This window comes from Prionailurus viverrinus, chromosome E3 (genome assembly GCF_022837055.1).
Source record: "Prionailurus viverrinus isolate Anna chromosome E3, UM_Priviv_1.0, whole genome shotgun sequence".
In the NCBI taxonomy this organism is placed as follows: domain Eukaryota; kingdom Metazoa; phylum Chordata; class Mammalia; order Carnivora; family Felidae; genus Prionailurus; species Prionailurus viverrinus.
In genome coordinates, this window is record NC_062576.1 from 352,105 (window position 1) to 379,760 (window position 27,656).

Sequence of the window (27,656 nt, forward strand, 5' to 3'; positions counted from 1 at the left end):
CCCAGCCAATCGGCTGAGGCCATAGCCATTACCTCACCAACTGCCCCCAGGCCCCAATAAAACCTTTGTCCTTTTGAAACTCGCTCTCTCTCCCTGGTATCTCACCGCTGCGTCGGTGCAGGTAGGGGATTGAGCTCGAGCTAGCTCGAATAAAGGCTCTTTGCTTTTGCATCGGACTTGGCTCCCTAGTGGTCTTTGGGGATCACGAATTCTTGGCATAACAACATACATTCAGGGACATGGGCAACCCTCCCATGAAACTGTTATGCCCAGTATTCGTGATCCCCAAAGACCACCAGGGAGCCAAGTCTGATGCAAAAGCAAAAGAGCCTTTATTCGAGCTAGCTCGAGCTCAATCCCCTACCTGCACCGACGCAGCGGTGAGATACCAGGGAGAGAGAGCGAGTTTCAAAAGGACAAAGGTTTTATTGGGGCCTAGGGGCAGTTGGTGAGGTAATGGCTATGGCCTCAGCCGATTGGCTGGGGAAGGATCTGAGTCCTGTTAGGCAGGTGAGGGGGGGGTTACTCAAGGGGAGGAGGTGTGGTCAAGGTGAAGGACACAGAACAAGATGGAGTCGCTGGGGTAGGGCCGCCCTTTCAAAACACACCCTACACACACTGGACACACAGAAAACACACACACACACAGAGTTGTTGATCAGAAACACCCAAAGTGAGAGCAAATTCACACATGCAACCAATACACACACAGACACATAACACAGATACACACAGATACTCCCACAGGGACACATGTACCCAAGAGACAGATAGTATAGTCACAGATACAGAGATTTGCACAGTGGATATATGCTCCTTCAGAGACACAGACACAGATACACATGCCTACAGACAAACAACAGAGAAAAATGATGAGGAAACAAAAGGCAAGCTGCAGGGCCTCAAATCCCCGCCCCCGCCCCCACCCCCAGGTGGGATCTGTGTGATATCCCCTGGGCACTGCTGGCTGCCCAAGAACAAAGGAAAAGGAAAAAAAACAAATGGTTAACTGATAGAGATCATAGTCCTGCAGGGCCTGTCTCCATCTATTTACAAATAACTTAATCACGAGAAAAACACAATCTTATTAATAGACTAATCTCCAGAAACCTATGGACTTGGTTTCCTAGAACCCCAACGTCATCCCTCCATAGTGATGTAGGAAACAAAGGCAGAAGGAAATGGCAGAGAGAATTAAATTTCCTTATACCCTGCAGCCCATTGACAGATACTTGAGGCCTGCAGACTAAAACATTTCTCTAGGAACTCCCTTTGTCTTGATGCTAATGTTTTGCTAGAGGGCAAACAAACCTAGTTTGACAATAGATAGGCCTCCAGTGTCCTGGGAGTCTCCTTTAGCATATGAAAGTCTCATTGGAAACTTCCCTGGACTTGACCACCCCCCCCCCCCCCCATCTCCATGTATAACTAGTCTCTCCTCATGGTGCCTGGCCAGCTCTTTGGCTGAGTCCTGTCCCAGAGCTTTAATGAAATCACCTTTTTGCAAAAAAGATGACTTCAAGAATTCTTTCTTGGCTGTCAGCTCCAGACACTACGAACCCCACTGTCACCCAAAACGTCGTCAGAAAACATGAAAACAACCAAATATTAGGAAATTCATGTCCACAGTCAATATACCCACAGTCACAGAACTCAGACTCACAGGTGCAAAATGTAGATTTCTCTCTCTCCCTCCCTCCCTCCCTCCCTCCCTCCAGAACAGTTCTGGCACTACACTACAGGCCATTACTAGAAGGGGTGCACAGAACCTGGCATGACGTGTCCCATCTAAGTTGACATGGAAGGGGGTGGTTTCCTGGTTCCATCTCTGGGCTGGGCATCTGCCCCACGTCACTGCTTTATGGAGGGTTGTGCCCAGACCTAGATTCCAGAGAGTGGCCAGAGTAGGGTGGCCACAGGGACAGGGGCACAGGGTAGAGACAGGGTACACTTAGAGTGGGGGTGTTGCATGGCGCCAGGTCAGTGAGGGAGACAGGGGACCTTCTCCAGAGTCCTTGGGTGTGTCAAAGAGTGCTGCGCCCTCTCCCACAACAATAATAGCACTAATGGCATCATCAGGACTAGTATATGATAGCATTATCATCACCACAGAGATGAATGACCATCAGCCTGAGGGGCAGGAACCGGGCTGTGACCTTGCCCTCTGCTTTGGCCTCAGCTCTGTACAGGGTGACCTGGAGCAAAGCTGGGCTATGGGGCCAAGCATCTTTGTGGCCCTTGCTCCCTATGGATTCTCCAGGCTCCAGCTTCCCACTCTCCCAACATCCCCTTCCAGACCCAAATCAGCAGTGAGCTTTTTCTCAGCCTGGGTCCAGCCTTCCCCTTGAGGGCTCTGAGCCTGGTTCTCCATCTGTGCAAGCGTTAGAGATGGTATTGCCGCTGGGTCCTGAGCGCTGATGGCTGCAAAGGCAAAGGCTTGGCACAGGCCTGAAACTGAAGGGAACTGTGGTTTTCCCCTTTGTTGCCTTTAACAGCTATGCAACTTCTAAGGCACCAGACTGGGAAGACATGCCCCAGGAGGTGATGACGCTGATATCCACTAGTGCTCAGCACATGGCTTCATCTTGTCCTCAGCACAGTTCTGGACACAGACAAGGACACTCCCATTTTACTGAAGGAAACCAGCCCAGGCTCACACAGCTGGTAAGCAGCACACTGGATCTCAAACTCTAGGCTCCTGGCCCTGCCGCCAGGGGCAATGAAAGGCTCCCAAGATGGGAGGCTGACATTGGCTTTGGGGACACCTCCATGAATGATCTCACTTGTTCAAGGCCGCCAAAACTCTGTTCACTGCCTCTTCTTTCCCTGGTCCCTGCTCCCGTTATAATCAGGGTGACCCCGGCCACCCTTCTTGGAATTCCCTAGGTCCACTTATAATCAATCAGGGCCTCTCTACCATTTTCTTTTGGGCCAGTCGGACTCCACCCCCTCTGGAGCTGGCCTCTCCTTGTATAACCTGGACAGCCCAATACTGGGGCTCTTTACCTAAAGGGAATGTAATACTATTGGTTTTTCACTCCTGTTTTGTTTCGGGTTTGGTTTTCGTTGTTTTGTATGGTTTCTTTATACTTAGGTTGGAGACCTTGCTTTGCTATTTTAGCATTGCCAGAGTGGTTCCTTATATAACTAATTCACATAAAAATGAAAGTGAAGGGATTTAGAACAATGATTTTCAGATGGCTAATCATTGAGTCAATCATGTAGAGAAACTATTTAGGAAACTCAGCTCAGGACAGAGCCCAGGAGAGATGATCACAGTAGGTTTGTCTAGTCCGCTGCCCACCTGCTTGGCCCTCCCCGCCCAGCACACCTGGCGCTGCCAACATTCTGGGTGTTGTTGCGGGTCCCCCAGGAGAGACGCGGATGAACTATTTCTCTTAAAATGCTGTCATTCCTGGAGATCACAGGAGATCCCTATTGAGTCAGCTGGATTTCTTCTCTGACGACCCCCCCTGTAAGTTCATAATGTACAGCCTATGCCAATAGGTAGGAGAGTCACACAGATAAGTGACAGATCTACCACTGTTTGTGGTGTTAAAATGTCTAGGTCAATTAGAGATGATATGGGGACCAGACATTCATCTCCCACCAATATTCCAGGATATTGCAGGACAGGAGACATTTTGGATTACAATTTTATCATGTTCCTATCATTGAAGTCAAATATAGCTCTGTTTCTTTGGGATTTCTTGACTCATATTCTACTTCTAGAGGAACTTCTCAATTTCTAAACACACGGGAATTTCTTTTTTTTTTCTATACTTTTTTTAATGAAATTTATTGTCAAATTGGTTTCAATACAACACCCAGTGCTCATCCCAAAAGGTACCCTCCTCAATACCCATCAACCACCCTCCCCTCCCTCCCACCCCCCATCAACCCTCAGTTTGTTCTCAGTTTTTAGGAGTCTCTTATGTTTTGGCTCTCTCCCTCTCTAACCATTTTTTTTTTTCCTTCCCCTCCTCCCTGGTCTTCTGTTAAGTTTGTCAGGATCCACATAGGAGTGAAAACATATGGAATCTGTCCTTCTCTGTATGGCGTATTTCACTTAGCATCACACTCTCCAGTTCCATCCATGTTGCTACAAAAGGCCATATTTCGTTCTTTCTCATTGCCACGTAGTACTCCATTGTGTATATAAACCACAATTTCTTTATCCATTCGTCAGTTGATGGACATTTAGGCTCTTTCCATAATTTAGCTATTGATGAGAGTGCTGCTATAAACATTGGGATACATGTGCCCCTATGCATCAGTACTCCTGTATCCCTTGGGTAAATTCCTAGCAGTGCTACTGCTGGGTCATAGGGTAGGTCTATTTTTAATTTTTTGAGGAACCTCCACACTGTTTTCCAGAGTGGCTGCACCAGTTTGCATTCCCACCAACAGTGCAAGAGGGTTCCCATTTCTCCACATCCTCTCCAGCATCTATAGTCTCCTGATTTGTTCATTTTAGCCACTCTGACTGGTGTGAGGTGATATCTGAGTGTGGTTTTGATTTGTACTTCCCTGATGAGGAGCGACATTGAGCATCTTTGCATGTGCCTGTTGGCCATCCGGATGTCTTCTTTAGAGAAGTGTCTATTCATGTTTTCTGCCCATTTCTTCACTGGATTATTTGTTTTACAGGTGTGGAGTTTGGTGAGCTCTTTATAGATTTTGGATGCTAGCCCTTTGTCCAATATGTCATTTGCAAATATCCTCTCCCATTCCATTGGTTGCCTTTTAGTTTTGTTGGTTGTTTCCTTTGCTGTGCAGAAGCTTTTTATCTTCATAAGGTCCCAGTAGTTCATTTTTGCTTTTAATTCCCTTGCCTTTGGGGATGTGTCAAGTAAGAAATTGCTGCGACTGAGGTCAGAGAGGTTTTTCCCTGCTTTCTCCTCTAGGGTTTTGATGGTTTCCTGTCCACATCAGGTCCTTTATCAATTTTGAGTTTATTTTTGTGAATGGTGTGAGAAAGTGGTCTAGTTTCATCCTTCTGCATGTTGCTGTCCAGTTATCCCAGCACCATTTATTAAAGAGACTGTCTTTTTTCCATTGGATATTCTTTCCTGCTTTGTCAAAGATTAGTTGGCCATACTTTTGTGGGTCTAGTTCTGGGGTTTCTATTCTATTCCATTGGTCTATGTGTCTGTATTTGTGCCAATATCACGCTGTCTTGATGATTACAGCTTTATAGTAGAGGCTAAAGTCTGGGATTGTGATGCTTCCTACTTTGGTCTCCTTCAAAATTACTTTGGCTATTCGGGGCCATTTGTGGTTCCATACAAATTTTAGGATTGCTTGTTCTAGCTTTGAGAAGAACGCTAGTGCAATTTTGATTGGGATTGCATTGAATGTGTAGATAGCTTTGGGTAGCATTGACATCTTGACAATATTTATTCTTCCAATCCATGGGCATGGAATGTTTTTCCATTTCTTTATATCTTCTCCAATTTCCTTCATAAGCTTTCTATAGTTTTCAGCATACAGGTCTTTTACATCTTTGGTAAGGTTTATTCCTAGGTATTTTAGGCTTCTTGGTGCAATTGTGAATGGGATCAGTTTCTTTATTTGTCTTTCTGTTGCTTCATTATTAGTGTCTAGGATGCAACTGATTTCTGTACATTGATTTTGTATCCTGCGACTTTTCTGAATTCATGTATCACTTCTAGCAGACTTTTGGTGGGGTCTGTCAGGTTTTCCACGTATAATATCATGTCATCTGCAAAAAGTGAAAGCTTAACTTCATCTTTGCCAATTTTGATGCCTTTGATTTCCTTTTGTTGTCTGATTGCTGATGCTAGCACTTCCAACACTATGTTAAACAACAGCGGTGAGAGTGGACATCCCTGTCGTCTTCCTGATCTCAGGGAGAAAGCTCTCAGTTTTTCCCCATTGAGGATGATATTAGCTGTGGGCTTTTCATAAATGGCTTCTATGATGTTTAAGTATATTCCTTCTATCCCAACTTTCTTGAGGGTTTTTATTAAGAAAGGATGCTGAATTTTGTCAAATGCTTTTTCTGCATCGATTGACAGGATCATATGGTTCTTATCTTTTCTTTTATTAACGTGATGTATCACGTTGATTGATTTGCGAATGTTGAACCAGCCCTGCAGCCCAGGAATGAATCCCACTTGATCATGGTGAATAATTCTTTTTATATGCTGTTGAATTCGATTTGCTAGTATCTTGTTGAGAATTTTTGCATCCATATTCATCAGGGATATTGGCCTGTAGTTCTCTTTTTTTTACTGGGTCTCTGTCTGGTTTAGGAATCAAAGTAATGCTGGCTTCATAGAATAAGTCTGGAAGTTTTCCTTCCCTTTCAATTTTTTGGAATAGCTTGAGAAGGATAGGTATTATCTGTGCTTTACATGTCTGGTAGAATTTCCCTGGGAAGCCATCTTGTCCTGGACTCTTATTTGTTTGGAGATTTTTGATAACTGATTCAATTTCATCGCTGGTTATGGGTCCGTTCAAGCTTTCTATTTCTTCCTGTTTGAGTTTTGGAAGTGTGTGGGTGTTTAGGAATTTGTCCATTTCTTCCAAGTTGTCCAGTTTGTTGGCATATAATTTTTCATTGTATTCCCTGATAATTACTTGTATTTCTGAGGGATTGGTTGTAATAATTCCATTTTCATTCATGATTTTACCTATTTGGGTCCTCTCCCTTTTCTTTTTGAGAACCCTGGCTAGAGGTTTATCAATTTTGTTTATTTTTTCAAAAAACCAACTCTTGGTTTCATTGATCTGCTCTACAGTTTTTTTACAATCTATAATGTTTATTTCTGCTCTGATCTTTATTATTTCTCTTCTTCTTCTGGGTTTGTGGTGTCTTTGCTGTTCTGCTTCCCTTTTCTTTAGGCGTGCTGTTAGATTTTGTATTTGGGATTTTTCTTGTTTCTTGAGATAGGCCTGGATTGCAATGTATTTTCCTCTCAGGACTGCCTTCGCTGCATCCCAAAGCGTTTGGATTGTTGTATTTTCATTTTCATTTGTTTCCATATATTTTTTAATTTCTCCTCTAATTGCCTGGTTGACCCATTCATTCTTTAGTAGGGTGTTCTTTAACCTCCATGCTTTGGGAGGTTTTCCAGACTTTTTCCTGTGGTTGATTTCAAGCTTCATAGCATTGTGGTCTGAAAGTATGCATGGTATGATCTCAATTCTTGTATACTTATGAAGGGCTGTTTTGTGACCCAGTATGTGATCTATCTTGGAGAAGGTTCCATGTGCACTCAAGAAGAAAGTATATTCTGTTGTTTTGGGATGCAGAGTTCTAAATATATCTGTCAAGTCCATCTGATCCAGTGTATCATTCAGGGCCCTTGTTTTTTCTTGATCCTGTGTCTAGATGATCTGTCTAATGTTGTAAGTGGAGTATTAAAGTCCCCTGCAATTACCACATTCTTATCAATAAGGTTGTTTATGTTTGTGATTGTTTTATATATTTGGGGGCTCCCGTATTCAGCGCATAGACATTTCTAATTGTTAGCTCTTCCTGATGGATAGACCCTGTAATTATTATATAATTCCCTTCTTCATCTCTTGTTATAGCCTTTAATTTAAAGTCTAGTTTGTCTGATATACGTATGGCTACTCCAGCTTTCCTTTGACTTCCAGTAGCATGATAGATATTTCTCCATCCCCTCACTTTCAATCTCAAGGTGTAAAATGAGTCTCTTGTAGACAGCAAATAGATGGGTCTTGTTTTTTTATCCATTCTGATACCCTGTGTCTTTTGGTTGGAGCATTTCGTCCATTTACATTCAGTGTTAGTATTGAAAGATGTGGGTTTAGAGTCATTGTGATATCTATAGGTTTCATACTTGTAGCGATGTCTCTGGTACTTTGTCTCACAGGATCCCCCTTAGGATCTCTTGTAGGGTTGCTTTAGTGGTGATGAATTCCTTCAGTTTTTGTTTGTTTGGGAAGATCTTTATCTCTCCTTCTATTCTAAATGACAGACTTGCTGGATAAAGGATTCTTGGCTGCATGGTTTTTCTGTTCATCACATTGAAGATTTCCTGCCATTCCTTCTGGCCTGCCAAGTTTCAGTAGACAGATCCATCATGAGTCTTATTGGTCTCCCTTTATATGTTAGAGCATGTTTATCCCTAGCTGCTTTCAGAATTCTCCCTTTATCCTTGTATTTTGCCAGTTTCACTATGATATGTAGTGAAGATTGATTCAAGTTACATCTGAAGGGAGTTCTCTGTGCCTCTTGGATTTCAATGCCTTTTTCCTTTCCCAGTTCAGGGAAGTTCTCAGCTATGATGTCTTCAAGTAACATATGGGAATTTCTAGTTACCTCTTTATTAGTGATTTCTAGCACATTCTCTTACCAAACCATGCTTTGTTTGATTTCCTTCCTCTCAAATCATTACATTCCTTTAAAATTTCCCTTATGACCATAATAAATATGGTGAATGTTTATAACTGTATCCTCTGTGCCTAAAGTGAATGTGTCCTTTACAGTGTATGATATGGATAAATATGGATATAGATACAGACACAGATATAGATATAGATAGATAGATAGATAGATAGATAGATAGATAGATAGATATAGCTGTGGGATTCAGATGGTTTGCTATCAAGATCTCTGTCTTATGGATGTTCTATCTGCTTTGACTTACTGAGAGAGGGTTAAACTTTCCTGTCTGCTTGCGTATTTGATTGTTCTTGCAGTTTTGTCCTCCTTTGCTTTCTCAGTTGTTCAGCTATGGCCCATGGAGATGAGAGTTCAGAAAGGAAGGAGAGAGCATTCAGAAGAGGTGACAGGGAGCTGGGTTAGGAGGCCCAGAAATCAGAAGGCCAGCCAAGTTTCCAGAGAGGAACTGTAGTTGGGATGGCCCATGGTGTTGCACCAGGTGGGAAGCAGCTTTTTAAAAATGAGGTCACATGGGGTGTCTATATTTCTCTACCAGGGCTAAGGGCAGCTGGTTGGTTGAGAGAGAGTATAAAGGTTCTGGGTGGCTAAGGCAACACCCAGACAGGTGAGGGCTTGGAAGAAGGATCTTCCTCTGCTCCACCTGCTCCTGAGAGCCCACTTAACCTTCTGTTTGTGTCCTGCTCACCTAGTGATTTTCTGACCTGCTAACCTACTGACCTGTCTGAACCCTCCTCCCTCCCCTCTTATACTTGATCTGATCCTGGTACTGTCTCTGACCTCTTCTCCTGACACTCCCCGTTCCTAAACCCACCCCATTTTTATACTCCTCCCGCATCCCCAATTACCACCCTCCCCCCCTTTCCCACCCCTCTCCACTCCTCCCTTGCCCACCTACACCCCATCCCCCATGTCCACCTCCTGCCTGGAACCCTAGAGTTCCCTTAAAGGACAGGGACAGGAAGGTGAACAGGCTGTGTTTCTAGCTCCTTGTGCCTGAGTGTCACGGTTACCCAAACACAAATGTGAGTAAACCTAGGACATCGGTGGATTCTTCCTTCCTATTGAGTTCTTTCACACTGTGGTTAAACAACAGCTTTTCTATGCGGCTTTTGATGAGAACTTCAGAAGACTTCATTTCATCCTGAAGACTGAGAACCACAGGGCAGGTTTCTCCACCAGCTTGAAGTGGTTGTGGTCACAACTGTCCACATCAAGTTCTGTGTCCTGTCTGTACTGCTTGGTCTAAAAAGAGCAGTGCTGACAGGATGTAAACCCGAACATAGTAGGTTTATAGTGTCAAGAAGGAAGGATTTGTGAAGATAGTAAAAGCTATTGAGCTGATTGACTGAAATAGATGTTTCTATGATGTGTGAATTATTTCATTAAAGTTGTTTTTAAAATGTCAAAAACCTTTATTTAATGGGAACTATGGGTATGGGACTGGCTCCAGGAAGCCCTGTTAAGATCCTGCTTCAAGCTTTGTAAGCTTAGGGTCCATCTTATATGTAGTTCGTTTTCCTATCAGCACCTTGTTCATATTTGTGAAGTTTGGTAGCCCTGGGAACAGTGATAACTGGATTGGTGTTAGTACTACCGTGTTAAAAAGTGAAATGTCTTTGGGCTCTGTGCTCCTGGTTGTCGACTTTTAGAAACGTCTGAGTCATCCCTTTGCCTCTGGCCTTGGAAGCTGCCTCCAGGGAGTCTGTGTCCAACTATGTTGGGAGCCACATAAGCCTAGCAGAAACTAAGTAACTGCATCTTGCTTAGACATTTACGATAGGAAAATCACTAGGAGCAACATGATTAGGAAGTGAATAAATTGTCCTTTCTTTAACTAAGTATGATCAGAGTGTTGATTTACTCAAAACAAAAAGGGTTTTGAATGTCCTTAGGATTGTCCAAATAAAATGAAATACGTGGTTCCCATTGTGACTAATCAAAACTTGTACCCCTAAAGAGTGAGAGAGGCAAACAGACAGGGAACACCAGAGATATAAGTAGATTTCTTTAGATTGGCATGTACCAGATCCTTCTAGAGGGACCTGAAAAGTCCCAGTAGTCAGGAATAACCCTAGCACTGAGGCAGAATCATTCCACATGAATGCCTCCAATGTAAATACAATCAGTTCTACTTCTTTTGAGACTGTGAAGGAGGAAAATTCTTGATCGTCCTTATTAGAATTTCCCCCCTGTACTTAGGCTGCCTCTCACAGATTGGTTCAGCTCTCTCACCCTACCTCATCTCTGAATTCTTCCACCAACTAATTTGTCTTGCATTTCCCACCTCCACCTATTCATGGCCATTGATTGTGAGAAGTTAGCGTTATTGGCCCCATTGGATCTAATCTAGTTCAGTGTCAACTACCGATATCAGCAGCCAGACAGCTGCCAGATGCACCAAGAGTGCCCATAGCTGAAGATGTTTTACCTTCGTGACAAGATGGCCTGTGTCTTTGGTGCATTTGAGCCCCATGACCAACCATTGTGCTGACAGCTACTGCTTTCTTTCAGACAGTGGCTAGACAAAGACAGTGTATATTTCCTACCATTACACATTTTTGTGACCTCATCTCTAAGAACTGAAGTTGAAAAGGTTATAGATTTCAGAGGCTACTATCTAGACATGTTCATTTGCACAAATTAAGCTTGGTATGTGAACTGGTGTGAATTGCATTGTGAGTGTGCTGCTCCTAAAGTGCTTCTAAGTTGTTTTTATAGAATGATATGTGTTCTGTTGTTTTGGTGACCATATCCTGGAATTTTGTATTCTTTTATTTACTTTTTATTTTTTTTTAATTTTTAATGTTTATTTATTTTTGAGAGAAAAAGACAGAGCGTGAGCAGGGGAGGGGCAGAGAGAGAAGGAGACACAGAATGTGAAGCAGGCTCCAGGCTCTGAGCTGTCAACACAATGCCTGATGTGGGGCTCGAACTCATGGACTGTGAAGTCATGACCTGAGCCAAAGTCAGTTGCTGAACCAACTGAGTCACCCAGGTGCCCCTGTGTTCTTTTAGAGATCAATTTTCAGAGTTGCTATTGATTGATTTTGGTACAATAACATGAAATAGAAACAAGAATTCCTTTCACTGGCTATTTGAAGATGTGTGTTCAGTTAACTTAAAATCCCACAGATATTATCAAAATATACAAGATCACCTGATTATGCAAATCTTTTTGTACCTCAGAAATCTGACATTTTGAGCTGTCAGAATCAAAGTGAACATTGAAAGAAAACATCAAAAACTGAACCATAATGTGTAATTCCTCTTCTTGGAAAAATAATCACATATTATTATACCAGCAGTTGCCTGTCTTTCTCAGATATGTCTGTATCTGTAAACATCTTTCTCTAGAACAATCTCATTTGTATCTCTAATACATTTTGTGTTTTTACTTCCATTCTTCCATGAGTTTTGGGCATAGTTTGGAGATATTCCAAAGGATTTTCTCCAGGTACTTTGTGAATGTACAATAGAAGTCATTGACTTCTTATCTACTATGAATTCACATTTTCTTAATTTTTCTATTTTACATTGGCTTACAAATTCTTACTATTAAAACACAGTTGCAATATATTTGTCGGCAAAATAAAACTTCTCAGTGTTGCCTATTACATTTTTCCTACAGCTTCAGTGTCGTATACTTTGTATAGAATAACAATACCTTTTTAAAGAATACAATTCATTGATATTTGACACAGGTAACCAACAATGAAACCATGACCACAGTAAGATAGCAGAGACAGTCATCACCCCCGTAAGTTTGTTCCTGCTCCTTTGTAAGCCATCTGTCCTCTTGTTCCTCCATGAGGAGACATTTGAGATGTGTGCTTATCTTCCTGGGCACTGGTAGAGGGTTTATAAAGATGATTCTTTATGACAGATATATTGTAAACGTCTTTAAGATTCCTCATCATCTCCAATATCATTTCAGCCTGTCCATACTGGCCTGACCATTTCCCTCTTGGCTCTGATATGTTTGAAATTCTCTGGAAACATAACATTATTACTGCCTCCATGGGAACTTATGCTTGTCTAATTTACCTCTGGTGAACTGTTTTTGCTGTGGGTATACTCAAGTACCTTTACATAGACTTGTAATCATAAGTAAGCAGAAAATTTTATAATAGCTGGACCTTTTATATGCACTTATATTACAAATTTCCCTCTAATACATTCAACTTTCATTATCATTTAGACTAAATATGTTAAAATTTCCATAGAAATGTCTTCTCTAACCTATATGGACTTTTTTTTTTTAATTCAACTATAATTAACATACAGTGCAATATCAGTTTCAGGTGTTCCATATGACTCAGTGCTTTCATGCATTTCTCGTGCTCATCACAAGTGTACTCTTGATCTACTTCACCTCTTTCAGCCATTTTCCCACCCAACTCCCCTCAAATCCGTGTGTTTTTGAGAAGGTTGTTGTTTAATCTCATTTTTTTTGTCATTGTCCAACTAAGAAATTTTTGTTCTTGATGTCTAGTTTGAGTCATTTGTGGTCTGAGAACATACTTCCTATGATTTTGTTTACTTTGTTCAGATCTCTCTGTGACATCTCAAGTACCTGCTACAATTTTACAATGTCTTCAGGGAATGACTCTGTCCAAGGAAGCACTTTTTGCACTTTATGGAAACGTTTGTTTTCATTTCTCTTGTTGCTTGTATGTTTTCTCTAGCCATCTCCCACTTCCTTTCTGATTTGAAAACCTTTGTTGTTGGTGATGTGGGAAAAATCATAGGACCTGATTTGACAGAATTGTTTGTCAGTTCAGGAAATAGCCAATTGCAGGAGACATTTCTCCAGTGTTTCTGGTAGCGAGAGGCATTTTTAGTCCAAAGATTTTACCTTTACTTTTCTTTTGTCTGAATCTCTGAAATATTTGTGGTTCTGGACTTTATTGTGGCTATTGGACTTGACAAAAAAGAATTGAAAGTAAATGGTACATTGGTTATTAAATTAAGTCTGCCATTTCCATTATTGAAGATTAGTAGTTTGGTATCTGTCTCATAGAATGGAAACAGAGCTTTTGGTCAAAAATTAGATGTCTACATTAATTCTCTTCCATAGAAATGGTTGTTGAAATATCAGCAAGTAGAAAGAATTCTGTCTATAGGTAATACTACTTCTAAGTTTTTAGTATCCTAGACCATGGCTACACTAGGCACAGCACCTCCTGTCTGCTGTTACCAACCATCTACCCCTCTACCCAGGGCCTGGATTTTGTTTTATGTTGACCCAAACCCCAAACACTGTATATCTTCAAAATCCCCTTTCCTCACATCCACAAGTTAATGTTCCTAGTTTATTTGTCTTTTTGTACACACGCTTCATGTTTGCAAGCCTTCTGATCTGAATAAATATTGGGCAAGGACCCTTATTCAGAGCTCTTGTCCTTTTCCTGGACGTTAGCCATCTCTCGTTTGAATCCTGCATCTGCTCTTTTGCTGGTCAAAAGAGAACATTAGACTTAGAGTCTACGACACACCCCTGTGTTTACTGCAGCGTTATTTACAATAGCCAAATTGTGGAAGCAGCCCAAGTGTCCATCCATAGATAAGTGGATGAAGAAGAGGTGATATATACATTAACACACACACACACACACACACACACGCACACTAGAATATTACTCAGCCAAAAAAGGAATGAAATATTTCCATGTGCAACAACACGGATTGATAGGATATAATGCTAAGTGAAAGATAAATACCATATGATTTCACTCATGTGTGGAATTTAATAAACAGAACAAATGAGCAAAGGAGGAAAAAAGAGAGAGACAAACCAAGAAAGAGATTCCTAACTTTAGAGAACAAAGTGATGGTTACCAGAGGGGAGGTGGGTGGGGGGATGGGAGAAATAGGTGATGGGGGTTAAAGAGTACACTTGCCAGGATGATCCCTGAGTAACATACAGCATTGTTGAATCCCGATATGTGCACCCAAATCAAATATAACACTGTATGTTAACTATAGTAGAATTGCAACACTTACAAAAATAATTTATTTTGCTGAACCACCCTTTATTATAATATCACATTGGAATATGATTTTGACATTGTTGTCATGAGCTGTACTTTTATTAAAAAAAAAACATTGTTTCTACACCAAATTTAATTTTCTTTATCCCTCTTCTAGGTAGAGTTGAGTATATGAAGGTAAGATTTCAGGCTTCTATTTTCCTTGTAATCTATTGTTTTTAAATCTCTTTTAGAAAGATTCAAAAGCCTGATGCGGGGCTCGATCTCACAAACCATGAGATCATGACCTGAGCCACAATCAAGAGTTGGATGCTCTGGGGCGCCTGGGTGGCGCAGTCGGTTAAGCGTCCGACTTCAGCCAGGTCACGATCTCGAGGTCCGTGAGTTCGAGCCCCGCGTCGGGCTCTGGGCTGATGGCTCAGAGCCTGGAGCCTGTTTCCGATTCTGTGTCTGCCTCTCTCTCTGCCCCTCCCCCGTTCATGCTCTGTCTCTCTCTGTCCCAAAAATAAATAAACGTTGAAAAAAAAAATTAAAAAAATAAAAAATTAAAAAAAAAAAAAAAGAGTTGGATGCTCAACCGACTGAGCCACCCAGGTGCCCCTTAAACTTTTTTTTAATACAGCTGTTCACTGTGGTTTCTCATTCAGCTAGAAGTAAAGACATTGACTTATCAGGTCTAGTTAGCCCCTTAACTCTTTACTAAGTGACAACACAGATTGAGTTGTCACCAACTGAGAGAGGTGACCAAGTAGAGGAAAAAATCAGACAATTAGAAGTGGATGAGTTTAACTCTGATCAGAAATGTTTAAGAATCCAGTGGCAGGAGTATTTTGGCATGACCTGCCTACAGGGGGAAATGTACAGATTAAGGCACTATCTGAGCCTGTCAAGAAGCTCCAGGCTTAGATAAGAGGCCAGATATTGCCAGGCCACGTGTGTGTCACTAGAGAGGTTTAAACATGTGTTATAAGCCCTGGGTGGAGAGAGCCTCTAATGCTGGTGGAGAGTGACTGGAAGTGAACAAGATTCCAAATGGGGCTAATGGATTGTGTATGGGCTTCACGGACTGTGCTGATTAAGTGACCCAGCACATAGTGGGCCCTCAAATGCTGGTGTTGCTATGAGGAATACAGCACTGCTGGTACAGAGAAGGGTGACCTCAGGGCAGCAGAGCTCTCACATTGTACAAATAGAAGGTAAGCTTGCAGCTTAGGACCAAACAATAGAATTCAATGCCTGTCAGAAGATTCTGGAGTACTGGGCTCTGTTCTAGGTGCTTCCCATGTGCTATCCACGTCTAAGGTGAGTGTTTCCTGCATGCATGGTGTTTACCAGTAATGCAGGTGGTAAGGTTTGCATCTTGGGCTTTCACCCTCTCGTGATTTGGGGACATTAGGAGTTATCCAGGGTTCTAGCTACTAAGTAGTAAAGCTGAGATTTTACCCAAGTGTGTTTGATTCCAAGGCCACCTGAGCATCCCATGCTGGTTCCCATGGACAGGACCCTGTGGAGCAGCAGAAAGACATTGGAGGCCTCTGAGTGCCAAGCAAGTGACATTTAGAATAATTTCTCTCTCAGTATTTGTTTAAATGTTTATTTACTTATTTTGAGAGAGAGAGTGTGTGTGCATGAGTTGTGGAGGGGCAGAGAGAGAAGGAGAGAGAGAATCTCAAGCAGCCTCCATGCTTTAAGTATAGAGCCCCACATAGGGCTCAATCTCACCGACCGTGAGATCATGACCTGGACAAAATCAACTGATCACACATCCAGGAGCCTGACTCTTTTGTTACAGTTTTTGTTATTGTTATTTTCATTGTTACTTATTTATGTATCCATTTATTTAAAAGATTTACTTATTTTTGAGAGGGAGTGAGGGTGCAAGTGAGGAGGGGGCAGAGGGAGAGGAGGACAGAAGCTCCGACGCAGGCTCTGTGTTGACAGCAGCGAGCCTGATATGGGCTGGAACTGGTGAGCTGTAAGTTGATGACCTGTACTGAAGTTGGGTCTCAACTGACAGAGCCACCCAGGTGTCCCTTTCTTTATTTTTATAGTGTGAGTGAAAGTGGAGGAAAACCTGTAAGAAATTAGGTAGGTTATTTTTTCTTTTTGACTTTTGTTTTTAAAGTAATTGCACTGATTTGCTTATTTGATCATGAAAGGCAGAATATAAGTATGTAGGATACTTGATTTTCCTCCATTTCTCCTCTGGTGATGTCAAAGAAATTTGAACTGTTCATATATTCTAAGAATAATCTTGCTTAATGATGGCATATTAGGGGACATCTGTGTGGCTCAGTCAGTTGTGTCTCTGACTTTTGATTTTGGCTTCACCCACTCATGTGTTGTCTCTCTCTGAAAGATAAAGAGAGAGAGAAGAGAAAGAGAGAAAGAAAAATAAAATGCCACAAATAAAATTTGCTTTCTTCAGGGACCACAGTAATGCCAAAATGTTATATGTAAACAAAGTGCCAGATCATGTGCCTTTCTGTTGACACAATGGGTAATTTGATCTTACTGGTTTTGGTACTAACCTTAAGAGATCGCTTTTTCCTCTTTTTGGTTAATTTAGATCAAATTTCTGAGAAGATTAACTACTACATGAAGGAAAATATAAAACGTGCAGAAAAAAATATCCATTTGTGAACAGCAGGTAAAACCATCTCCCCCTTTTTTTTCATTTTCATTATTTCATCTGGAATTGTGTTCACTTATGGTTCACTGATTTTGAAATCTCCTTTTTTATCCTGATGTCCCATTTCATTCCATTCTCTACCAGGATAAATTCAAAGCAATCATCACATATGTAAAATACCACATCCTTCATTTATGTAATGACTTACCCACAAGAGATAGGTTTTTATGTCAGTGTAATTAATATTTTTGAATTCTGAATCCTTTATTACTTATTTGTGTAGATCAATGGAGCAAAGAAATTATGCTCAAGAAACCATGTGGCAAAATAACCTTCCCTCTTATGAAGTACATAGATGTAGGATAAAAATCCCTTCTTTGTCCTGGGGCGCCTGGGTGGCTCAGTTGGTTAACCATCCAACTCTTAGTTTCAGCTCGGGTCATGATCTCATGGTTTGTGAGGTTGAGCCCTGCATCAGGCTCCATGCTGATGGTGGGGAGCCTGCTTGGGATTCTCTCCCTCTGTCTCTGTCTGCCCTTCCCCTGCTCACTCGCTCTGTCTCTCAAAACATAAATTTTAAAAAGTATTAAAATCACTTATTTGTCCTTTAAAAATGGAAGTAAAAGTAAGGAGTAAGTATTCCTGATGACTATGTGTTTTGTTGAAGAATAACCGTGAGACACTTGAGCGCACTAATGAATTTTTTAACGACATCATTCCAAGTGCACATGCTTCGTTGCAATCTGAAAGAAATCAGAATGTCAAGAATCGGGGCTTCCTGAGTTACATAATTTGATATTTGAGCCCTTTTGGTCATTGGGTGAATTGAGCCCCTCAACCTTCCATGTTGTTCACTGCTATTTCAAGCAGTAACACCACAGTACCTCTTTTAGGTAGGAGTGAGGCAGAATTTGTTTTCATGACCCTGGCTTAAGTTATATATCATTCAGTGTTGCCAGAGAGAGCACTAGAGGTTTCTCACCATGTTGAACAGTTGTGTTCCTCTTAATTCAGAGAATTTTGAAAGTGATCTGGTGACAGTATTACTCTTCCATAAAGAAAAGTCATTCATTGGAGCTGTTTGGTTTGAAAGATTTTACACTTTCTTCGCTTTTTCATTGTCATCCAGTCACAGATCCATTGTCTTGAAACCAAGATACTTGCTCTGAAATACTGACACCTTCCTCCATTCTCTTCACCTTTATTTCTTTATGTGTCTGGCTTTCCTCTTTGGCCCAAACTGGATCGACTGTTTTTAATGATACAGGGACTGACTGTGGGGTATGTTCTATTGACAATGCTTCTTTGTGACACATTGTCCAGTATTTGTTTGGAAAGCCTAGTACACGTTTTGTTTCTATCTTACTTGCAAGTCAGGGAAACGAAAAATCTACAAAGAACTTGAAAGGTGCTATTTTAGTAAACATTTGAGAAGTTTCAGAAGTAAATTGCCTCTATTTCCTGCAGGATATCTATTGTACACTTGAGCTTTGAAGAAAAACAAATCTTTATGTCTTAGAATATTCGATTTACATGTTACCAACTGAGTGATCCTCTTCTTGGGAAGAAGTCACTAAAGAGAATGTTTTGCTCGGGTTCACCTCTCCCTTAATGAAGTTGATACCAAAGGAGTGAAATCAAAGTTTGAAAAACAGACGCTCATTCAATTTCATGAAACTATGGGTACATGTAATGCCTGACGCTGGGAGATTGGCAATTCCTGTTTCAAAAGATACAACAAAGACCCCTGTGTTTTTTCTATTAAAATTCAGGTCCTGCTTTACAAAGAAGGAAAGATAAATATGAGAATGTGTACATTCAGGGATCTACATCTAAGATCTGCAGATAATCCTCTTCCATTACAGGTAGACACACAAATGCAGCCACACAAATGTGTGCTCATCCAAGGCCACAGATGTATTGTAGAAGACAAATGCATAGAGGAGAACAGAAAATCCCTTTGCAATAACTCAAAATCACTTTGACATAGAGGGCAATCCGTTTGAAATTTGAAGAGGACACAGAACCATTACAAACCAGCTGTGGTTATTATATATTTAGAGATGGTGTGTAATCTGCCCCTTGGTCTGAATGCTTTCCCTGCCCATCCTGTCCACTCTACTTTGTCCTTCCTAATGTCCCCTAATACACTTGTCACAGTTGTGTTTCTGTGTCAGCGTCTGTTTCAGGAAGTTCGACACTCATTCCCCATCAAGTGTATACTTTGGTGTTCCTGAATATGCAGTTAACCAACACATAGTATGTACAGGATTTGTGGAATCAGACAGATCATTCTTTAGGGTTGTATTGCCTGGAAGGAACCTATAGTTCCATCTAAGGAGTTGGATATGTCCTTTAGGGAGCTCTGGTGGTGGTGGTGAATTCTGTACATAGCTACTCATGAGCACACGGCATGCATGCTAGTAGATGGGGTTTGTGCTGATGAGCAGGGCAGGTATCTGTCTCCAGGAAAGGGTCTATTTTGATGGTGAGGAATGGATTCAGGAGACCAGTAAGGAGGCCCTGCATTAATTCAGCTCTTGTCCCCTTGTGCACCTTACCAGCTGCCCTCAATAGCACCAATCCAGGTGGCCTCCAAGGGGACAAATGGCGCAATTTTTGTGGTGAGTCACATGATGTCCCACAAAGCTTCCCCTGTTGCCTTATTGAGGGATGGGGAGGGCAGAGGTCCATGGTCTGAGATAGGTTCCTTTGACACCACCCAGGAGAGTTGTGTGTAAGCCTATGGCTCCATCTACAACGGCAAATCCAATCCACTTTGCCCCAGGGACCCTGAACCCTGTGAGCCCTTCTCCTCCCAGCTTAGGGAAGCAGACAGCCGTCCAGCAGGTTTTGGATCATGGCTGGGCCACCAAAGGTAAATGTCTGGCTGTCCACATGCTGCCAGCATTGCTATAGCAAATGTCAACATGAGCAACTGCTGTACAGGGGATTCTCCTCCATTGTGATTGGGGCCTGGGACAAAACATGACAGGAGAAAGGGAGAGACAGGAGTGCCCTGTGCTCCTTGACAGGGCTGCATGCACATAGTAGATAGCCTGAAGCCTGGGGAGAGGTGGATAAAGAGGCAGGCAGGGAGAGAGACACTGGATGAGTGATAGGGGATTTGGGCAAGTTCTAGACAGTGAAAGGAAGAAACAGAGAATTAGTTCGAGATAGAGACAAAGAGGAACTAAAAGGAGGAAAGTAGAGACCTAGTCCAGGAATGTGGATGGGGTGAGATGGGCCAGGGGAGAGGGGATGTATGAAGTGTCTCTGAGTGCTGGGGCAGAAATGGCTGATATCATGGGCATCAGAGTTCCGTGACCCCAAGACTCTAACATCCCTGGGGCCAAGCTTTGCAGAAGCCATTGCATTTGAAAAGATGGGTATCCCTCATTTCTCCTGGAATTGTGAGGCTCAGCCTCATGTTCTGTCATGGAGAGGGATGTCTTGAGGGAGAGTGTGCTGCTCTTTGGCAGGTTAACTCCAGAGCCTTCCCTGTGGGGAGGTGACCCGGAGCCATCTCCCTCACTGCCCCAGGCCCTGTTGGATTTCCCTCCTGGCCCTCACCAGCTGGTCTTCCTCATGTTTTGAACCGAGGCATCAGTCATTGTATTGCCCCCAGGTCCTGCAGTCTGGACCTGGCAGAAGGGACTGATAATATTGATAAAAGGTATTTGACAATAAGGTCCGTATTCTCCCTCTGGAACTAGCAATGTGCTAGTTCTTGGAACCCACAAGATCGTGGGTTGCTATCCTCCAGTCCTCTGCCAAACTGAGGATGCCAGATGGTAGGTGAACCCTTTAAAACCATCGTCTTCTCTTACATCAGATTCAAAGACATTTTCTTCTCCCAGCTTTCTTTTAATTCTGAAGAGATGACAATTAGTAATTGAAGGCATAATGGTCCTATAGGAATTTGCCCTATATGACCAATGGACATTATTTCATCCATCTGTATCCATAAAGCACATCTCATTGGAAATATTAGCCAAGGATACATACAGTAAATTCATAACAGATGTGTAGATCCCTGTAAGTTGTATTCTGACCTTGTCACATATGTGTCATCAAAGATATTATTAGTCACTTTTTAGATAAGCTTTCAACATCAAGATGGTGATGTTAGACACTCTGGAATAAATGGAATTTCACAGATTCTAAATTAGGAATGCTTTTTTTTTTCATTTATAATGTTTCTCTCTTTGTTTTTTGGAGAGATCCTGAACAGGGAAGGTGGAGACAGAGCAGGAGACACTGAATCTGAGGCAGGATCCAGGTTCTGAGCTGTCAGGACAGAGCCTGAAGCAGGGCTCAAACTCATGGACTGCAAGATCATGACCTGAGTGGAAGTTGGTTGCTTAACTGACTAAGCCACCCAAGCGCCCCAGGAATGATAGTTTATTAAGAAGGAAGAAATTAAAGAGAGCATAAATGAATGTCGACTTTTAATTGAAGTATTGTTCACACATTTGTTGTATTACTTTCAGGCATACATTGTAGTTATTCTATATGTCTATAATGTTGTACTTAAGCACAAGTGTAGCTATCATGTGGAAGCATGCAACAGTATTATTACAGGATTGACTCTATTCCATTGGCTATCCCTTGTATCCCTAGGACTCATTCATTCCATAGCTGGAAGCAGTTATCTCTCTCTCAAAGGTGTCAATCCTTTATCTAAACTAAACACTTCAGTGATAAACACAATTACCTCTTGTTCAGCATGTGTAAATTGGTGGTCTATTTTCTTGTGAACATTGCTTAAAGCATTACAAATGATGTAATTACGTTAATAAATTCGGTTTCATTCTTCACTCACAAGAAGGGGGAAGGAAAAGATTTGTGTCCTAGGCCCTGTCACTAAGACCCTTCCCAGTGTGGAGAACCGGCTTAGTTGCCCAGAGCACCTTCAGTCCCTCAGCTGAGCGACCAGGGCTTTCCACATTGCAGGAATTCCCATGGTGGCCAGCAGGGAGAGCTCGAGCACCACACACCCAGAGGGGCGGGTTCCTCTGCCTGGGCAGTGATTGCCAGCAGAGAGCGCGTCATCGGCTTTTCTGACCCAGGACACCTCAGAGCAGGAAGGGTTGCTGTTGCTCCCAGAGGACACAAGGGCTCTGCCGCTGCCTTAGGACAGAAAACAGAGCTGTGTTTCCAGCGCGTTCTGCCGCCCACCCCAGGGGAGACCTTGGGAGTTTTGCAGCAACTTGGCATCTCCTGAGTCACCGGGGAGAAGCTGCCTTGTTGTACTGAGTGCTGAGGAGGGGGCGCTGGGTGGCTTCCCCGGGCAAGCTGGTTGCTGAGCAGCACAGGCCCTTGCATTTTCTGGGCTGTCCCCATGATTCATTCCTCCCCTTCCCAGACAGTATTTGAACAAGACATATTTTACTAAAGGACTCATGGATTGCGGGGTCCCACGACATCACCTCATCGATGCAGTCGATGGTTTGTTCCAGATTCAGGCTCGTTTCCGGGAAGAAACCCTGACAGAAATTCAGAGGAACGGGAGCTGCATTCAATTAGGACGTGAATACATGAAATGCTCGTCTCAAGACCTTCTAGAAGAATGAGCTGGGACCCACTTTCCAAGTCCTGCTGGAACCAGAGACCGAGGTAAGGGCACAAACTGTCTCCCACATCATACATGCTTTTTAAACAATTTCATGGTTATTTTTCCAACCTAGTGAAGTGATTGAAAACTACAGAAAACCTGCTAGGTACCTGTCATTAACCTTATATTACCTTATAACTTAAATTCCAGTGAGTAAAGGTACAGTGTAATATTGGTTTCAGGTGTACAATATAGAGCAACACGTCACCCAGTGCTCATCCCAGGTGCATTCTTAATCCCCAGCAGCTGTTTCACCCATTCCCTCACCTCACTGTGGAAGCCCTCAGTTTGTTTCCTAGTTAAGAGTCTGTTTGTCACTGTCTCCTTCCCCCCCACCCTTTGTTTTGTTTCATTTCCACGTGTTAGTGAAATCATCTGGTATTTGTCTTTCTCTGACGGGCTTATTTCACCCAGCATGACATTCATTCGCTCCATCCACCTCGTGGCAAATGACAAGATTCCATGTTTTTACGGCTAAATAATATTACATTCCATACACTACATCTCAGATCATTCATCAGTTGATGGATGCTCGGGCAGTTTCCGTAATTTGGCTGTTGTAGAAAGTGCTGCTGTAAACATCAGGGTGCATGTATCCCTTTGAAGAATTATTTTTGTATTCTTTGTGTAAATACCTCGTAGTGAAATTGCTGGATTGTAAGGTAGTTGTTTTTACAAGGGTTTTTTGGGTTTTTGTTTTGTTTTGTTTTGTTTTGCTTTGTTTTGTTTTTTACGAACTACATGATGTTTCCCAGAGTGGCTGCACCAGTTTGCATTCCTACCCACAGTGCAAGAGGGTTTCTCTTTCCCCACATCCCTGGAAACACCTGCTGTTTCAACATTCATTGATTTTAGTCATTCTGACAGATGTGATGTTATCTCATTGTACTTTTGAATTGTATTTTCCTGAAGATCAGTGTTGTTGAGCATCTTTTCATGTCTCTCTTGGCCATGTATATGTCTTCCTTGGGAAATGTCCATTCGTGTCTTCTGCCCATTGTTAATCGGATTTCTCCTTTTTTGGGTGCTGTATAACTTTATATGTTTTGGACACTAACCCTTTATCAGATGTTGTTTGCAAATATCATTCTGTAAGTGTTTTAGTTTTGTTGATTATTTTCTTGGTGACAGAAGCTTTTTATTTTTAAGAAGTCCCCTTTAGCTTGTGTTTCCCTTACCTCTAGAGATATATCTACAAAGATGTTTGTACAGCCAATGTCAAATAAGATACTGCCTATGTTAATTATCCTCTGGGATTTTTATGGTTTCAGGTTTCACACATAGGTCTTTATCCATGTTGGATTTATTTTTGTGTATGATGTAAGAAAGTGGTCTGTTGTTTTTGTTTTGTTTTGCAGGTTGCTGTCTAGTTTTTCCAAAACCATATGTTGAGGGGACTTTTTTAAGTTTGTTTATTTATTTTTGAGAGAGAGAGAGCATGCAGAAGAGGGGCAGAGATAAATGGAGAGAGAGAATCCCATGCATGCTCTGTACTGCCCTGATATCATGACCTGAGCTGAATTCACAATCACACACTTTGTTGACTGAGCCACCCGTGTGTCCCAAGACTATCTTTTTTTCCACTGGATATTCTTCCCTGCTGTGTTGAGAATTAATTGACCATATATGTGTGAGTTCATTTCTGCGTTTCCATTCTACTGATCTCTGTGTCTGTATTTTTGTTGTTGTTGTTTTGCCAGTACCATACTGTTCTGTTCAGTACAGCGTTGTAATATAACTTAAAGTCTGGAATTGTGATTTCTCCAGCTTTGCTTTTCTTCAATTTTGTTTTTGATGTTTGGGGTCTTTGTCATTCCATACAAATTTTGGGATTATTTCTTCTAGTTCTGTGACAAATATTTTCTTTGTGGGATAGGGATTTCATTACATGTGTAGATTGTTTTGTGGAGTGTAGACCTTTTAACAGTATTTTGTTCTTCCTATCCGTGAACATGAAATGTATTTCCTTTTCTTTGTGTCCTCTTCCATTTCTTTCATCAGTCTTTCATAGCCTTTAGAGTACAGGTCTTTCACCTCCTTGGTTAGGTTTATTCCAGGTATCTTGGGGTATTTGGTGCACCTGTCAATGGGATTGATTCCTTTTCTCTTTCTGTTAATTCATTATTCATCTATAGAAATGCAGTAGATTTATATAAATTGATTTCTGTATATTGTGATTTGTCGAATTCTTGTATCAATTCTAGCAATTTTTATGGGAGTCTTTCATGTTTCTTATAGAGAGCATCATGTCAGTTCCAAATAGTGAAAGTTCTACTTCTTCCTTGCTGATTTGGATGCCTCTTATTTCTTTTTGTTGTCTGATTGTTGTGGTTAGGGTTTTCCGTACTATGAGGAATAGCAGTGGTGAGAGGGGTCCTCCCTGTCTTGTCCCTGACCTTGGAGGAAAAACTTTCAATTTTTCCCCATTGGGGATGAGATTAGCTGTGGGTTTTTCCTAGATGACCTTTATTATGTGCAGGTAGATTGAGTCTCAATGTACTTTGCTGAGGGGTTTTATCATGAATGGATGTGACATTTTGTCAAATGGTTTTCCTGCATCTGATGAACGCATCATATTTTTCTTATCCTTTCTTCCATACTGTGGTGCATCATGTTGATTGATCTGTGAATGTGGAACCACCCTTGCAGCCCAGGAATATATCCCACTTGATTATTGTAAATGATTCTATTAATGTATTGTTGACTTTAATTTGAAGGTATTTAAATGAGAATTTGTGTATACATACTCATCAGGCTATTGGTCTGAAGTTTATTGAAAAAATTTTAGCATATTTAAAATGTTTATTTATTTACTTGGAGAGACAGAATACATAAAACTGAGGGAGGGGCAGAGAGACCGGGAGAGAGAGAATCCTGGCCATGCTCCACACTGTCAGTGCAGGGTCCAACAAAGGATTCGAACCCACACACCGCATGATCATTACTTAATCTGAAATTAAGAGTTGGACAGTAAACCGACTGAGCCACGCAGGCACCACTGCAGTTTTTGGTTTTAGTGGATGCTTTCTCTCGTTCTGGTATCAGGGTAATGATGGCCCCATAAGATCAATTTGTAAGTTTTCCTTCTTTTTTTATTTTTTTAATAATTTGAGAAAAATAGATATTACCTCTTCCTTAAATGTTTGGTAGAATTCATCAATGAAGCCACCTGGCCCTGAACTCTTGTGTTGGAGGGAGAGGGCTTTTTGCTACTGTTTTGATTACTTTGTTTTCAGATTTTATGTATCTTCCTGTTTCAATTTTGGTAGTTTGTGTGTTTCTAGAAATTTGTCTTTTTTTCTAAGAGTGTCCAATTTGTTGCATATAGTTTTTCATAATATTCTAACTGTATTTTTGTGGTGTTGACTGTAATTTCTCCTTTCCTATTTGTGATTTTGAGTCCTTTCTCTCTTCTTTGTGAAAAGTCTGCCTAGGTGGTTTTCATGTTGATTGCTGTTTTCAAAAAACCAACCCCTGGTTTCATTGATTTGGTCTAGTGTCTTTTTGGTTTCTATATTCCTTATTTCTGTATTAATCTCTATCATTTCCTTCTTCTGCTGTTCTTTTTCTCATTCCTTTAGTTGTAAGTTAGGATTGTTTGAGATTTTTCTTGCTCTTTAAAGTGGCTTGAATTGCTATATACTTCCATCGTAGACTACTTTTGCCACATTCCAAAGGGTTTTACCAGTGTATTTTCATTTTCATTTGTTTCAGTGTATTTTCTCATTGATTTCCTGTTTAGCCCATTCATTTAGTAGTATGTTATTTAACCTCCCTTTAATTGTGGCCTCCCCCCCCCCCCCACCTTCTTTTTGTGGTTGACTTCAAAAAGCACAGGTTTTGAAGGTTTGCTAGCTTTGCGGTCAGAAGTGATGCTTGGTGTGATCTCTGTCTTTGGGTACCTCTTGAAGCCTGATTTGTGACCTAGAATGTGATCAATTCTGGAGAATGCCCCATGTGCACTTGAAAAGAATGTGTACTCTGTCATTTTAGTATGGAGTGTTCTGAATATATCTGTTAAACCCATCTGGTCCAGTGTGTCATTCAAAGCCATTGTTTCCTTGTTGATTTTCTGTTTACCGGTTCTGTCCATCGATGTGAGTTATGTGTTAAAGTCCTCTAATATCGTCATATTATTATAAATGAGTTCTTTTATGGTTGTTGATAAATGTTTTATATACTTGGTGGTTGCATGTTGGGGGCATCAAAATTTACAATCATTGGATCTTCTTATTTGGTTGTCCCCTTTAGTATGAGATCGTGTCCGTCTTCATCTCTTGTTACAGCTTAAATTATTTTTTTAATTTAAATCTTAGTTGACATACAGTGCATTCTTGGATTCGGGAGTAGAATTCAGTGATTCATCCCTTACATACAACACCCAGTGCTCATCACAACAAGTGCTCCCCTTAATACTCGTCCCCCATCTAGCCCAGCACCGACTCATCTCCCTCCATCAACCTTCAGTTTTTTCCTCTAACATTAAGAGACTCATGTAGTTTGTTACCACTCTTCTCTTTTCCTGCCCCCTTCCCATGTTTTCATCTGTTTTGTTTCTTACATTCCACATGAGTGAAATCATATATTTGTCTTTCTCTGATTGACATATTTCACTTAAAATAACACATTCTAGCTCCATCCACATCGTTGCAAATGGCAGGATTTCATTCTTTTTGAAGCAAGTTATATTTCATTGTATATACATATGTATGTATGTATGTATGAACATACACATATGTATATATGTACATATGCGTATACATACTTATACACACACAACACACACAACACACAACTTCTTTATACTTTCATCAGTTGTTGGATACTTGGGCTTTCTCCATAGTTTGGCTACTGTTGATATTGATAATGCTGCTATAAATATTGGGTCATGCAATTTCAATAATAGGTATTTACCCAAATTGCACCAAAATAGAGTCATGGTGTTAAAGTTTATTTTGCCTGATATAAGTATTGCTGCCGGCTTTCTTTTGACATTATTGGCATGATAAATGTTTC